This window comes from Suricata suricatta, chromosome 11 (genome assembly GCF_006229205.1).
Source record: "Suricata suricatta isolate VVHF042 chromosome 11, meerkat_22Aug2017_6uvM2_HiC, whole genome shotgun sequence".
In the NCBI taxonomy this organism is placed as follows: domain Eukaryota; kingdom Metazoa; phylum Chordata; class Mammalia; order Carnivora; family Herpestidae; genus Suricata; species Suricata suricatta.
The window spans coordinates 10,125,994-10,137,084 of NC_043710.1; the positions used below are offsets into that span (position 1 = coordinate 10,125,994).

The following is an 11,091-nucleotide window of genomic DNA, read 5'->3' on the forward strand; positions in this document are numbered from 1 at the left end:
CTCCCCTGGGTTTCTGCGTGGGAGAAATGGAGCCCACCCTCTTCCCTGTGTTAGGAGACAGAGGTAGGGATGTGGGGACACACAAGACTGGTCAGCGCCTAACTCCATCCCCAGATGGATACCCTGTTCACCTCCTCTGCCTCCCTCCCCGCCTGCCCCCGGCATGAGTTACTGCTTTCTGGAGTAGGAGATGAAGGAGGTGCAGTGTGGGCCTAGTCTCTTGGGGGCCCTGAGTTTCTTCCTCCATGATCTTTTGGTTTTATAAGATCAAGATTTTACAAGATCTTTTGATTTTAACCCCCCCCACCAAGCATACCTTAGTTTTTGCATGATTAATAAAATATTCTCTTTGTGGGTGTAGTCTGTCATAAGATGTTCATTCTTTTCAGACAAGCAAAGCAAAAGAGCGTCCATAGAAAATGAGTTTTGGCAGTTAGTGGAAGGTAGAATATTTCAAAGAGAAGAGTCATCATTTAAGTGTAAAGAACATAGCCAACAAAGAAGCCACCTCTCAGAAATCTTCAGTTCCAGACCTCTGCCGTCCATACAAGAGTGAATATTCACATCTAAACTGCTTTGCTTTTAATTTTTTTTCACTTTAAAAAATATTTATTTATTTATTTTGACAGAGAGGGACAGGGAGAGAGAGAATTCCAAGCAGACTCTACACTGTCAGCCCAGAGCCTGATGCGGGGCTTGACGTCACAAACTTCGAGATTGATTTTGAGCCAAAATCAAGTTGAATGCTTAACCAACTGAGCCACCCAGGCACCCTGCTTTGTTATTTTAAAAAATATCTCTGCCAGACCTTCTATCAAGAGGCAGTCCTAGATCATACTTCATTGACTCTGTCACAGTATTATTGGTAGGCTGTACCATGATTTTATATAATGCTAATAAAGTAAAGTGGTGCCACTAACCTGTGAGATTTCACAGATGTTATCATGTGAAAATAGGTGAATTACAGAATCGATATAAGATGGCGCATCTTTAGAAGGAAGACGGAGATTTTCCTTTTTAGCTTTAAGAGGGATAGTAGGAGAAAGGGGGAGGCCTTTGTGATGAGACTGAAGTGTGCACCCCAGCTCCCCTCTCACCGCATGTGCGACCTTGGGAAGTGACACTTCTTACCACTCCATTTCTTTGTCTGTAAGATGCAATCACAGCCACTGCAGCTGGGTTGAGAGGAGTAAATAATTTACTAGGTATAATGCTTCTCTCTGCATGTCCCTTACATGGTGTATATTTAACAAAAAGTAGTTTCTCTTCCCCTTATTTAAACCAATATATTTATATTTCTTGTATTAAGTGCATTTCCTCGTTTTGGTCCTCTGAGGTGCAGGCAGAGTTCTAAATTGAGATGCCTTATGGAGGGCGGTCCTAGAGCAGAGCATTGCTCTTTCCTGCCACTGCTGTCCCTTTGCTCTTTGTCCTCATTCGTGCCCTGTCGGTAGGAATGTAGACTTGAGTGACCATTACTTGACCAATGCATGACCTGGACTGCCTTGAACCTACACAGAAGTGGGACGGGCTCATGATGTCTCATCTGGTCCTTGATTTAACTCCTCTTGTTAAGACTCTCTGCTTCCATCGTAATCTCTGACTGCCTGTGACGTGTCTCATGGGCCCCCTCATTCTCTGTCTCCTGAATATCCCAAAAGAGCAACTCTCATTTCTTCTTTCATGGACAGTGGCTTGGCTCAGCAAGGTTATCCTCTAAGTTCAGGGTCTTCCTCTCAGTAGTGCCACAGAGCGCTGTTAAATACTGGATTTTCGTTTTCTCTTTTCTCTCCGTTAACATTCTAATCATATCTTTTACAGCTCATTGTATCTTTTCTGTCACCAACCCTACTCTCTTTATTAACTTACCACTTAATTATTTATTTTATTTCATTTATTCAGAAATTACAGCATCCACCTTCTTTAAAGGTGCCTCCTTCAAAAAAAAAATTAAAAGCCCAAGAAAAAACAAAGAAGAAGGACCAAGGAAAGAAAAAGAGAAAGAAAGGAACATAGCTTTATACCACACTATTTGGGTATTGTGGTTTATTATATCTTGCATTTCCACTATGTTTCAAATATTTTATAGTAGTAATTTACTAAAAGCATAAACAAACTTAAAACCCATTTTAGTGCACAAATAATACAAAACAAAAAAGGGAAATTCAATGAATATATTAGAATGCTTTCCCATTTCACTAGCAATAAATTATTAAGCTGACATACAATTTTCTGCTTAGTGAATTAATAAGGAAGAGAATATGAAAGAGTGTGGTAATTTATTAAAATTATTCCAAATTTAGTGGGCAGGGTACACCTATCTTTAAGGGTAACTGTGCGTTTTTTCTACAAATGATATAGAACAAATTGCCACAAGTGAGAAAAAGTATGGAAATCCTTTGAATCAGTATTATCCTGACTTCTAATGTAAATTTGTTTAATAAAGGGCTAAAAGGAGAATATAACTGAGTATATTTTAGCAGTTAAATGAGAAAACAGATACATAGATGTGTAGATGACTAGGTAGAGCAGACAGCCAGAGTCAACTACAGTGTTCACTGACAGGACAGTTGGGTAAAATAATTTTGGCATTTCTAGTGTAGCCATTAAAATGAGAATATAGAGGGGCGCCTGGCAGGCTCAGTAAGTTAAGCGTGTGTCTTTGGTTCAGGTCATGATCTCACGATTCATGAATTCAAGCCCTGCATCGGGTTCTGTGCTGACAGCTCAGAGCCTGGAGCCTCCTTCAGATTCTGTGTCTCCCTCTCTGTGCACCTCACCAGCTCGTGCTCTCTCTCTCTCTCTCTCTCTCTCTCTCTCTCTCAAATAAATAAACATTAAGAAAAATAAAGGAAATAACATGAGAGTATAGAAAGGTAAAAATATATACATAAACTGCATTAGAAATGTTATATAGAGAAAAGAAGACATTAGAAAATGTTATGTAGAGTAACAGGAATACAAGTAACCATTAACAGAACTGATTTTCAAGCCTCATTATTTAATAAAAATTGTTTGAGGTGCTTCTCTGTACCACACACTCTTAAGTGCTGCGCGTCCTGTGATAAACACTGCGCACAAGTCCCAGCTCTCAGGAATGTGTGTTTCAGGAAGGAGAAAGGAACAGATAAGGAGACGTCGGATTGTGGCAGACAGGTGCCAGGCGGAAAATCACAACCAAGTGGACGTGTGCGAGAGAACGAAGTGAAATCGGGGGGTCGGAAAATTAAGTTTTACGTTGTTTTCTTCCCCATCATTCCTTCACAATTCTTGAAATAATAAGGTCTTTACAATTCAAAAGTGTCTTTGAGAAGCTGTTTAAAGTGATGAGAAATTATCTAAATTCTTTGATCTTAATCATTTGGATTCCATGGAAGGAATTTAGACCAGTGGTCCTCAAACCAAAGCACATTAGAATCACATGAGAGTTTAAAAATGTTCAAATTTAAAGAAAAAGACGCACGTGTCTGCTTCACTCAATAAGCTTTAATGAAGTTTTCTACTGTCTTGTGACTTGGATTGTTCCTGTCATGAACCTAGATTCGCTGCAGCTGTTTCCTGCGAACGCAAAAGTGTAACTTCAGCCAAGTTTCATTTCCTACGAAGATAAGAGCACAGAGCCGTGGATGGATCTCCCAGCAGCTCCGGTACCGCAGGAGCTGCTGAAAAATGCCACCAGAGTTATGCTGAGGGAGCTTCTAGACGCTTGAGGCCCAGCCACGTCCCTCCGCCTTCCTCTCACCTGGTCCCTGGACAGGCATGGCTCCCGTCCCTGATGCCGCGGCCCACGAATCTGTTTGGACGGGGTTCACGGGTGGCCATTCCCGTCAAAGCTGAGAACATGCTGGTGTGAAGATGGAGGGCGTTGGAAAAGCCATTGTGACCGACAACTGAACCCCAGCTCTTAAGTGAGCACAGGTTCCCCCTTTGGCTGCATCCTCTTCACCACTGTGAGTGACCGCAGGGCAGTGCGTCTGAACGGACTAAACCGCACAAAGGCAGGACCGTTTGTGCCGTTGCTTCATCACTTAGAGCTGTACCCATCGTAGGTGCTCAGCAGATGTTTGACTTTGTTAAGTGAGCGTAGCCTCGGGCTTGGCTGTGCCGGCAGGTTTTAGGCTTCCTTCCATTCAGGGTAGTCCCTTCCCTGCTTGTCACGCAAACCTGCTTGTCACCAAATCATCTCTCTCCTTCCTCTAATGACTAAACATCCCAAAGCAGAGTCTGCTCTTACAGTTTAAATGTCTTCCTGCCACGTCCATTTTTCAGTGAATGGCACTCTGCCGTCTTTCCTGAATATCTTCCACAGTTGTTCCTCCGAAGGCTGCCAGCCCCCTCCCACTTCCTGAACCCAGTGGCCTCTACTCGTCCTCATTCCTTAGGACTCTTCCCGGCGACCCCGCTCTGCTGCCTCCTTGCCCTTTGAGTCACATGTCCGTCCTCAGCTTCGGAGGTAGGACGCGCTCTTAAGCCCCCCTCCTGCTTTCCTGGATGTCCTCAATTCCATCTTCACTGATTTCACTTTCTCCGGCAACAGCTACATGTGGGCTTTCCTTACAAAGTGTCCCCTTCCCCTGGGAGCTCCCATTCATTAACTCTTGTCAGTTTTAGGTGAATCTTCGGTACGATTCCATTTTCAATCCCGTTCTCCCAGCTGATTTTCAAACTTGTTTTTGCAGGTATTTCCGTATCAGAACGAACCTTCAGTCTGCAGTGTGAATTATAGAACCAGTTCAGTCTGAGCTGGTGATCCAATTCCCATGCTCCTGGTTTCCCAGCTTCCCATCTCTCCCACCAGCCCCGTCCCCATTTCATGCCCTTCCTACTCCTGTTGTCCAAACTCAGAGCCGAGAGAGATCTTTGATATCGTCCCTTTTGTAGCTAATAAAGTCCTTCACATCCACTAAGGCCTGTCTCCCCCAAATATCTTTAAATACACTTTATTTTAAAAAAATTTTTAATAGTTTATTTATTTTTGAGACAGAGACAGAGCATGAGTGGGGGAGGGGCAGAGAGAGGGAGACACAGAATCTGAAGCAGGCTCCAGGCTCTGAGCCGTCAGCACAGAGCCCAGTGCGGGGCTTGAACCCACGAACCGTGAGATCATGACCTGAGCTGAAGTCAGCCGTTTAACCGACTGAGCCACCCAGGCGCCCCCTGAATATACTTTAAGTGTCTTTACACACTCCCCCTTCTCTCTAGTTAATGCAGGTCGAGTTTCTTGTTTACTCCTGTCGTTTCGCTTATTTTCTAGGCCATTAATTACAATTTCTTGCTTTCCTACACAGACATCTGCAGCGATTCCCTGATGCTTATGAGTTCAAGTCCAGATGCTGGGGGCACTTAAGATGCTGCACAGTGTGGTCCCAGTCGTTCCCTACTGCCTTGGGTCTGATTGCCCACTGATTTAACCACAACCCATCATGGTGATTCTGTTATTGTCCCTGAGCACAACTAGGGTGTATCTGTTTTCACCCTGCCTAGGTATTGCCCCACCTACCCTGGAGCATTTGTTCCTTACTCCCCTACGATAGAATCTCTACCTATTCTCAATTCAACTCCAATCCCCCCCATTCCATGAGATTTTCTTGTGATACGCTGAGCCTTCATAGAGACGAGTCCCATTCTGTAACACTTTTGAGCAATTATTTTGTGCTATGAGCTAGGGCATTTGACTGTTATTTAGCCCTTCCTGGCTGTCTTCTATCTCTTTACAAATTATTTTTATTGGAATTCACACAATAAAACTCACCCATTTTAAGTGTTTTTAAATACATTCACAAAGTTTTATAACCATCACCACCTTAAATTCCAGAGTATTTTCATCCCCTCCGAAGGACACCTGAATCAGCAGTTACTCTACATTTTCCTTCTCCCAGTGTCTGGCAGCCACTGATCTACGCTCTCATTTCTAAAATTTGCTTCTCAAGGGCATTTTCTATAAATAGAGCAAGAAATGTGTGACTTCTGTATCTGGCTTCCTGTACTTAACGTGATGTCTCTAAGGGTCATCATGTTGTGACATGTACATGTTGTGGCATATACCAGTGCATTGTTCCTTTTAATGGCTAAATAATGTTTTATTGTATGGGTCCACCACATTTTCTGTATCTGTTCATCAGTTGGTAGGCATTTGCGTTGTTTCTGCTCTTTGCCGTTATGAATGATGCTCCTGAGAACAAGTGTGTAGAAGCTTCTGTGTGAGCGTATGTTTTCAGTTTTCTTGAGACCATTGGTGGACTGCTGGGTTCTTGTAGTAATTTTGTGTTTAGCTTTGTGAACAACTGTCAAAGACAGTTTTAAAGGAGTTACACCATTTTCTGTTACCACTGGCACTACATGAGGTTTCCACTTTCTTCAAATACTCACCAACACTTCTTACTTCCGTTTTGTTTACAGCCACCCCCGTGGGTGTGATGTAGTCCTCATTGTGGTTTCAATTTGCATTTCCCTAGTGACTAAGGATGCTCGGCATCTTTGCATGTGCCTGTTGACAGTTCGTGTGTTTTCCTTGGAGAAATAGGTATTCAGATCCCTTGCCACTTTTTAAGTTGGGAATTTGTCTTTTTAATTGTTGAGTTGTAAGCTTTCTTTGTACTTCTGGATACTAGACTCTTATCAGATATAAGATTTACAAATGTTTTCTCCCCTTCAATGGGTTGTATTTTTACTTTCTTTATAGTGATAGTTGTGACCCAAAAGTTTTTATTTTAAGCTCCTAAGTTTTTAATTTCAGTGATGTGCAATTTATTTTTTCATCATTGCCTAATCTAATGTCATGAAGTTTCCACCTAGGTTTTCTTCTAAGAGTTTTTTAGTTTGAGCTCTTATGTTTAGGACTCTGATCCATTTTGACCTAATTCTGTGTATGGTGTAAGTGTCCAATTTCATTTTCATGTGGCTAACCAGTCTTTCCACCACAATTTATTAAAAAGATTATTTTTTCCATTGAATTTTCCTGAACCTTATACTGATTGTTACCTTTTTTTACCCCAACAAAATAGCTTTTATTTTATTTTATTGTTTTATACTATTTTACTTTATTTTTGTTGAAGTAAAATTGGCATACAATATCCTACTGGTTTAAGGTGTACATGTAGTGATTCAGTGTTTTTATACATTATGAAATGACCCCAAATTAGTCTAGTTACCATCTGTCACCATACAAATTTATTACAGTATTATTAACTGTATTCCGTTCCCAATGCTGCACATTACATCCCCATTACTTATTTATTTTATAACTGGAAGTTTGTATATCTTAATACCCTTCATCTATTTTGCCTGGCCCCCTCCTCCCCATTCCTCCTCTCCAGCAACCACTGGTTTGTTTCCTGTAGCAATGAGTCTGTTTCTGTTTTGTTTATTCATTCATTTTGTCTTTCAGATTTCACATATCAGTGAAACCATATGGTATTTGTTTTTCTTTGTCTGACTTATTTCACTTAGCATAATACCCTCTAGATCTATCCATGTTGTCTGGAATGGCAAGATTTCTCTTCTTTTTTCTCTCTTCCTTCCTTCCTTCCTTCCTTCCCTCCTTTCTTTCTTTCTTTCTTTCTTTCTTTCGAGAGAGAGAGAGGAAGAGAGAGAGATGAGGGAGAGGGGCAGGAGGAAAGACAGAATCTTAGGCAGGCTTCATGTTTGGTGCAGAGCTTGATGCAGCAGGGCTCAATCCCATGACCCCGGGATCATGACCTGAGCCAAAGTCAAGAGTCAGACAGACGCTCAACTGCTTGAGCTACCCAGGCACCCCATGTCCTAAAATTTTATTATTTTTTATGGATGAGTAATATTCCATTACACACACACACACACACACACACACACACACACACACCCCTACCTTACATCTTCTTTCTCCATTCATCTATCAGTGGACACTTAGGTTGCTTCTGTACCTTGGCTATTATACATAATGCTTCAATGAATATAGACTTGCCTGTATCTCTTTGAATTGGTGTTTTTTATTTTCTTTGGATACTCAGAGGTGGAATTCCTGGGTTGTATTATAGTTCTATTTTTAATTTTTGAGGAACCTCCTTACTGTTTTCCATCGTGGCTGTACCAGTCTACATTCCCACCAGTGGATGAGGGTTCCCTGTTCTCCACATCCTCACCAGCACTTGTTATTTTTTGTCTTTTTGGTAATAGCCAATCTGATCTGTGAGATGACACCTGATGTGGTTTCTATTTGCATTTCCCTGATAATTATGATGTTGAACATCTTTCCATGTGCCAGTTGTCCATCTGTATGTCTTTGGAAAATGTCTATTCAAGTCTTCTGCCCATTAAACATTTTTTTAAAATATGAAATTGTGTAAGTTGTTTATATATTTTGGATATTAACCCCTTATTGGATATATGACTAGCAAATATCTTCTCCCATTCAGCAGTTTGCTTTTTTGTTTTGTCAATGTTTTCCTTTGCTGTGCAAAAGCTTTTTAGTTTGATATAATCTCATTTGTTTACTTTAGCTTTTGTTGCCCTTGCCTGAGGAGACTGGTACACAAAAATATTGCTAAGATCAATGTCAGAGATCTTATTGTCTATATTTTCTTCTGGAAGTTTTTTGATCTCAGGTCTTATATTATGTCTTTAGTCCACTTTGGATTTCTTTTGTATGGTGTAAGTAGTGGTCATTCTTTGGCCAGTAGCTATCTAGTTCACTCAATTCCATTTATTGAAGAAACTCTCTTTTCCCCATTGTGTATTCTTGCCCCCTTAATCTTGGTCCTCATGAGCTCAGAACACGCAACCAGGTTTTAAATTAAAAGAAACCTGTTTAAGAATTTTTAAGACCACAGAAGACCATAGAAATGTGGGCTTATTTCTGGGCTTTCTATTCTATTCCATTGATGTATATTTGTTTTCATGCCAGTAAGATACTGTTTTGATTAGTATAGCTGTGTAGTAAAGTTTGAAATCAAAGACTGTGATAACCTTCAGCTTTGTTTTCCTTTCTCAAGACTGCTTTGGCTATTTTGGGTCTTTTGTGGTTCCCTACAAATTTTAGGATTTTCTGTTCTAGTTCTGTGAAGAATGCCATTGGTATTTTGATGGGGATTGCATTGAATCTGTAGATTACTTTGGGTAGAATGGACATTTTTAACAATATTCTTCTAGTTCATGAGCACAGTATATCTTTTCATTTATTTGTGTCATCTTAAATTTCTTTCATCAGTGTCTTACCCTTTCCAGGTACAGATCTTTCATTTCTTTGTTTAAATTCATTAAGTATTTTATTCTTTTTGATGCAGTTGTAGATGGGATTGTTTTCTTAATTTCTCTTTCTGGTAGCTCATTATTAGTGTATAGAAATGCAACTGATTTCTGTATGTTAAGTTTGTATCCTCTGACTTTACTTATTTCATTTGTTAGCTCTAAGAGTTTTTAGTGGAATTTTTAAGGTTTCCTATATATAGTATCATCTCATTTGCAAATAGTGACAGTTTTACTTCTTTCTTTCCACTATGGATGCCTTTATTTCTTTTTCTTACCTAATTGCTATGTCTAGAACTTCTAATAACTTTGTTGAATAAAAGTGGTTAGACTGGGCATACTTATTCCTGATATTAGAAGAAAAGCTTTCATTTGTTTTCATTGTTGAGTATGATTTTGGCTGTGGGTTTGTCATAAATAATATTTATTATGTGGTGGTCTTTGTTGTGAGTTTTCTTATCTTTTAATATGTACACTTTTAAATCATCTCCAATTAGGCACTACAATTTTTGAGGACTTGAAGCTTCTCTTATCTTTAGGTACACCCCTCTATACTTAACAGTATGTCTTACCCATAGTAGGTGCCTGGTGGATATTTTCCTGTCTCTTTCTCCAACTAGATAATAAGGCTCTAAGAGGATGATCTCTGCTTATTTTTGCTCATTAGTAGTATGAGATTAACATATATTTTTGGATGAGTGAATTAATGATTTCCCAATGATTAGTTTGTGTCTTACTTTAGGATTTTTGTTCTCTCTTGCAGCAGAATGCATATGAGGTACAAATAATTTTCTTCTAGTAAGTCAGGAAGGGAAGTGATGCGTGAAGAGCAAGCATAACTCCAGAGGATAATCTTAAGTTAGCTTTGATTTTGCCACCATATGGTCTTACCATATTCATTTTATATTCCTTGGTCCTCATGAGCTCAGAACACGCAACCAGGTTTTAAATTAAAAGAAACCTGTTTAAGAATTTTAGATTACAAAACCAACTTGGTAATAAACTATTAATAAGAAAAAAAAAAGAAACTGAAAAAAAAAAGAATGTTTAGATTTGGGGTGCCTGGCTTGCTCAGTCAGAAGAGCACACGACTCTTGATCCCAAGGTAGTGAATTTTAGCCCCACGTTGGGTGTAGAGATTACCTAAATAAACGTAAGCTAACAAAAAAAGCACTGTAGTCTTAACTTAAGAAAATTTCTGATTTGAACCTTCTCCATCAATGTTTTAGGTTTTTTACCAAGAATTTAAAACATATCAAATTTATAAATGAACTCGTGCTAAATCAGTCTGAAGCTACCATTTATATGTATTGGATCTTTGGCTAGTCTCTTGTCAAAGTGTAGAATTAATTTCCTGGCTTTTAGCATATGTCATTACTTCCTATTGAAAGACTTTGTCAGTGTTTGAAGGGTAAAGCCACATTTTGAATAATGAGAAGAGGAAGTGTGTGTCTTGCTCATGGTTTCTGTAGCTCCAAAAGTGATTTGCAAAAAAAAAAGAAAGAAAGAAAGAAAGAAAAAGGCCCTTAGTACTCAATTATAGAGGAATATTGAATTATTCTATACTGATTTAATGAAGTACTAAGTTGCAACTAAATAACTTATGAAAATTATGTCAATAAGAAAAAATACTTATGATATAATGTTAAGTATAAAAAGTATAAAAAGCAGATTATATTATGTAGTGATTGCAACCAGGTACAATTATGTATCACTATGAACTGGGGTGATGAACCATCTGGTTTGCCTCTGACTATTTAGGTTTTAGCACCGAAAGTTCTGCATCTCAGGAAACCCCTCAGCCCCAGGCAGACTGGATGGTCAGTCACCCTATTAGGAACAAATTGCCAAAGAGGTAATTGGGGAGAA

At 39.5% G+C, this 11,091-nt stretch overlaps 1 long non-coding RNA gene across 1 annotated transcript; it reads right to left on the reverse strand.

Moving 5' to 3' along the window:
• Window positions 1–3,466: 3,466 nt before the first annotated feature.
• On the reverse strand, window positions 3,467–4,161 carry LOC115305906. Its single transcript, XR_003915079.1, has 2 exons — window positions 3,743–4,161; window positions 3,467–3,662 (listed from the first exon to the last, which is right to left on the reverse strand). It is a non-coding gene; the product is annotated as an uncharacterized LOC115305906 (long non-coding RNA).
• Window positions 4,162–11,091: the final 6,930 nt, after the last annotated feature.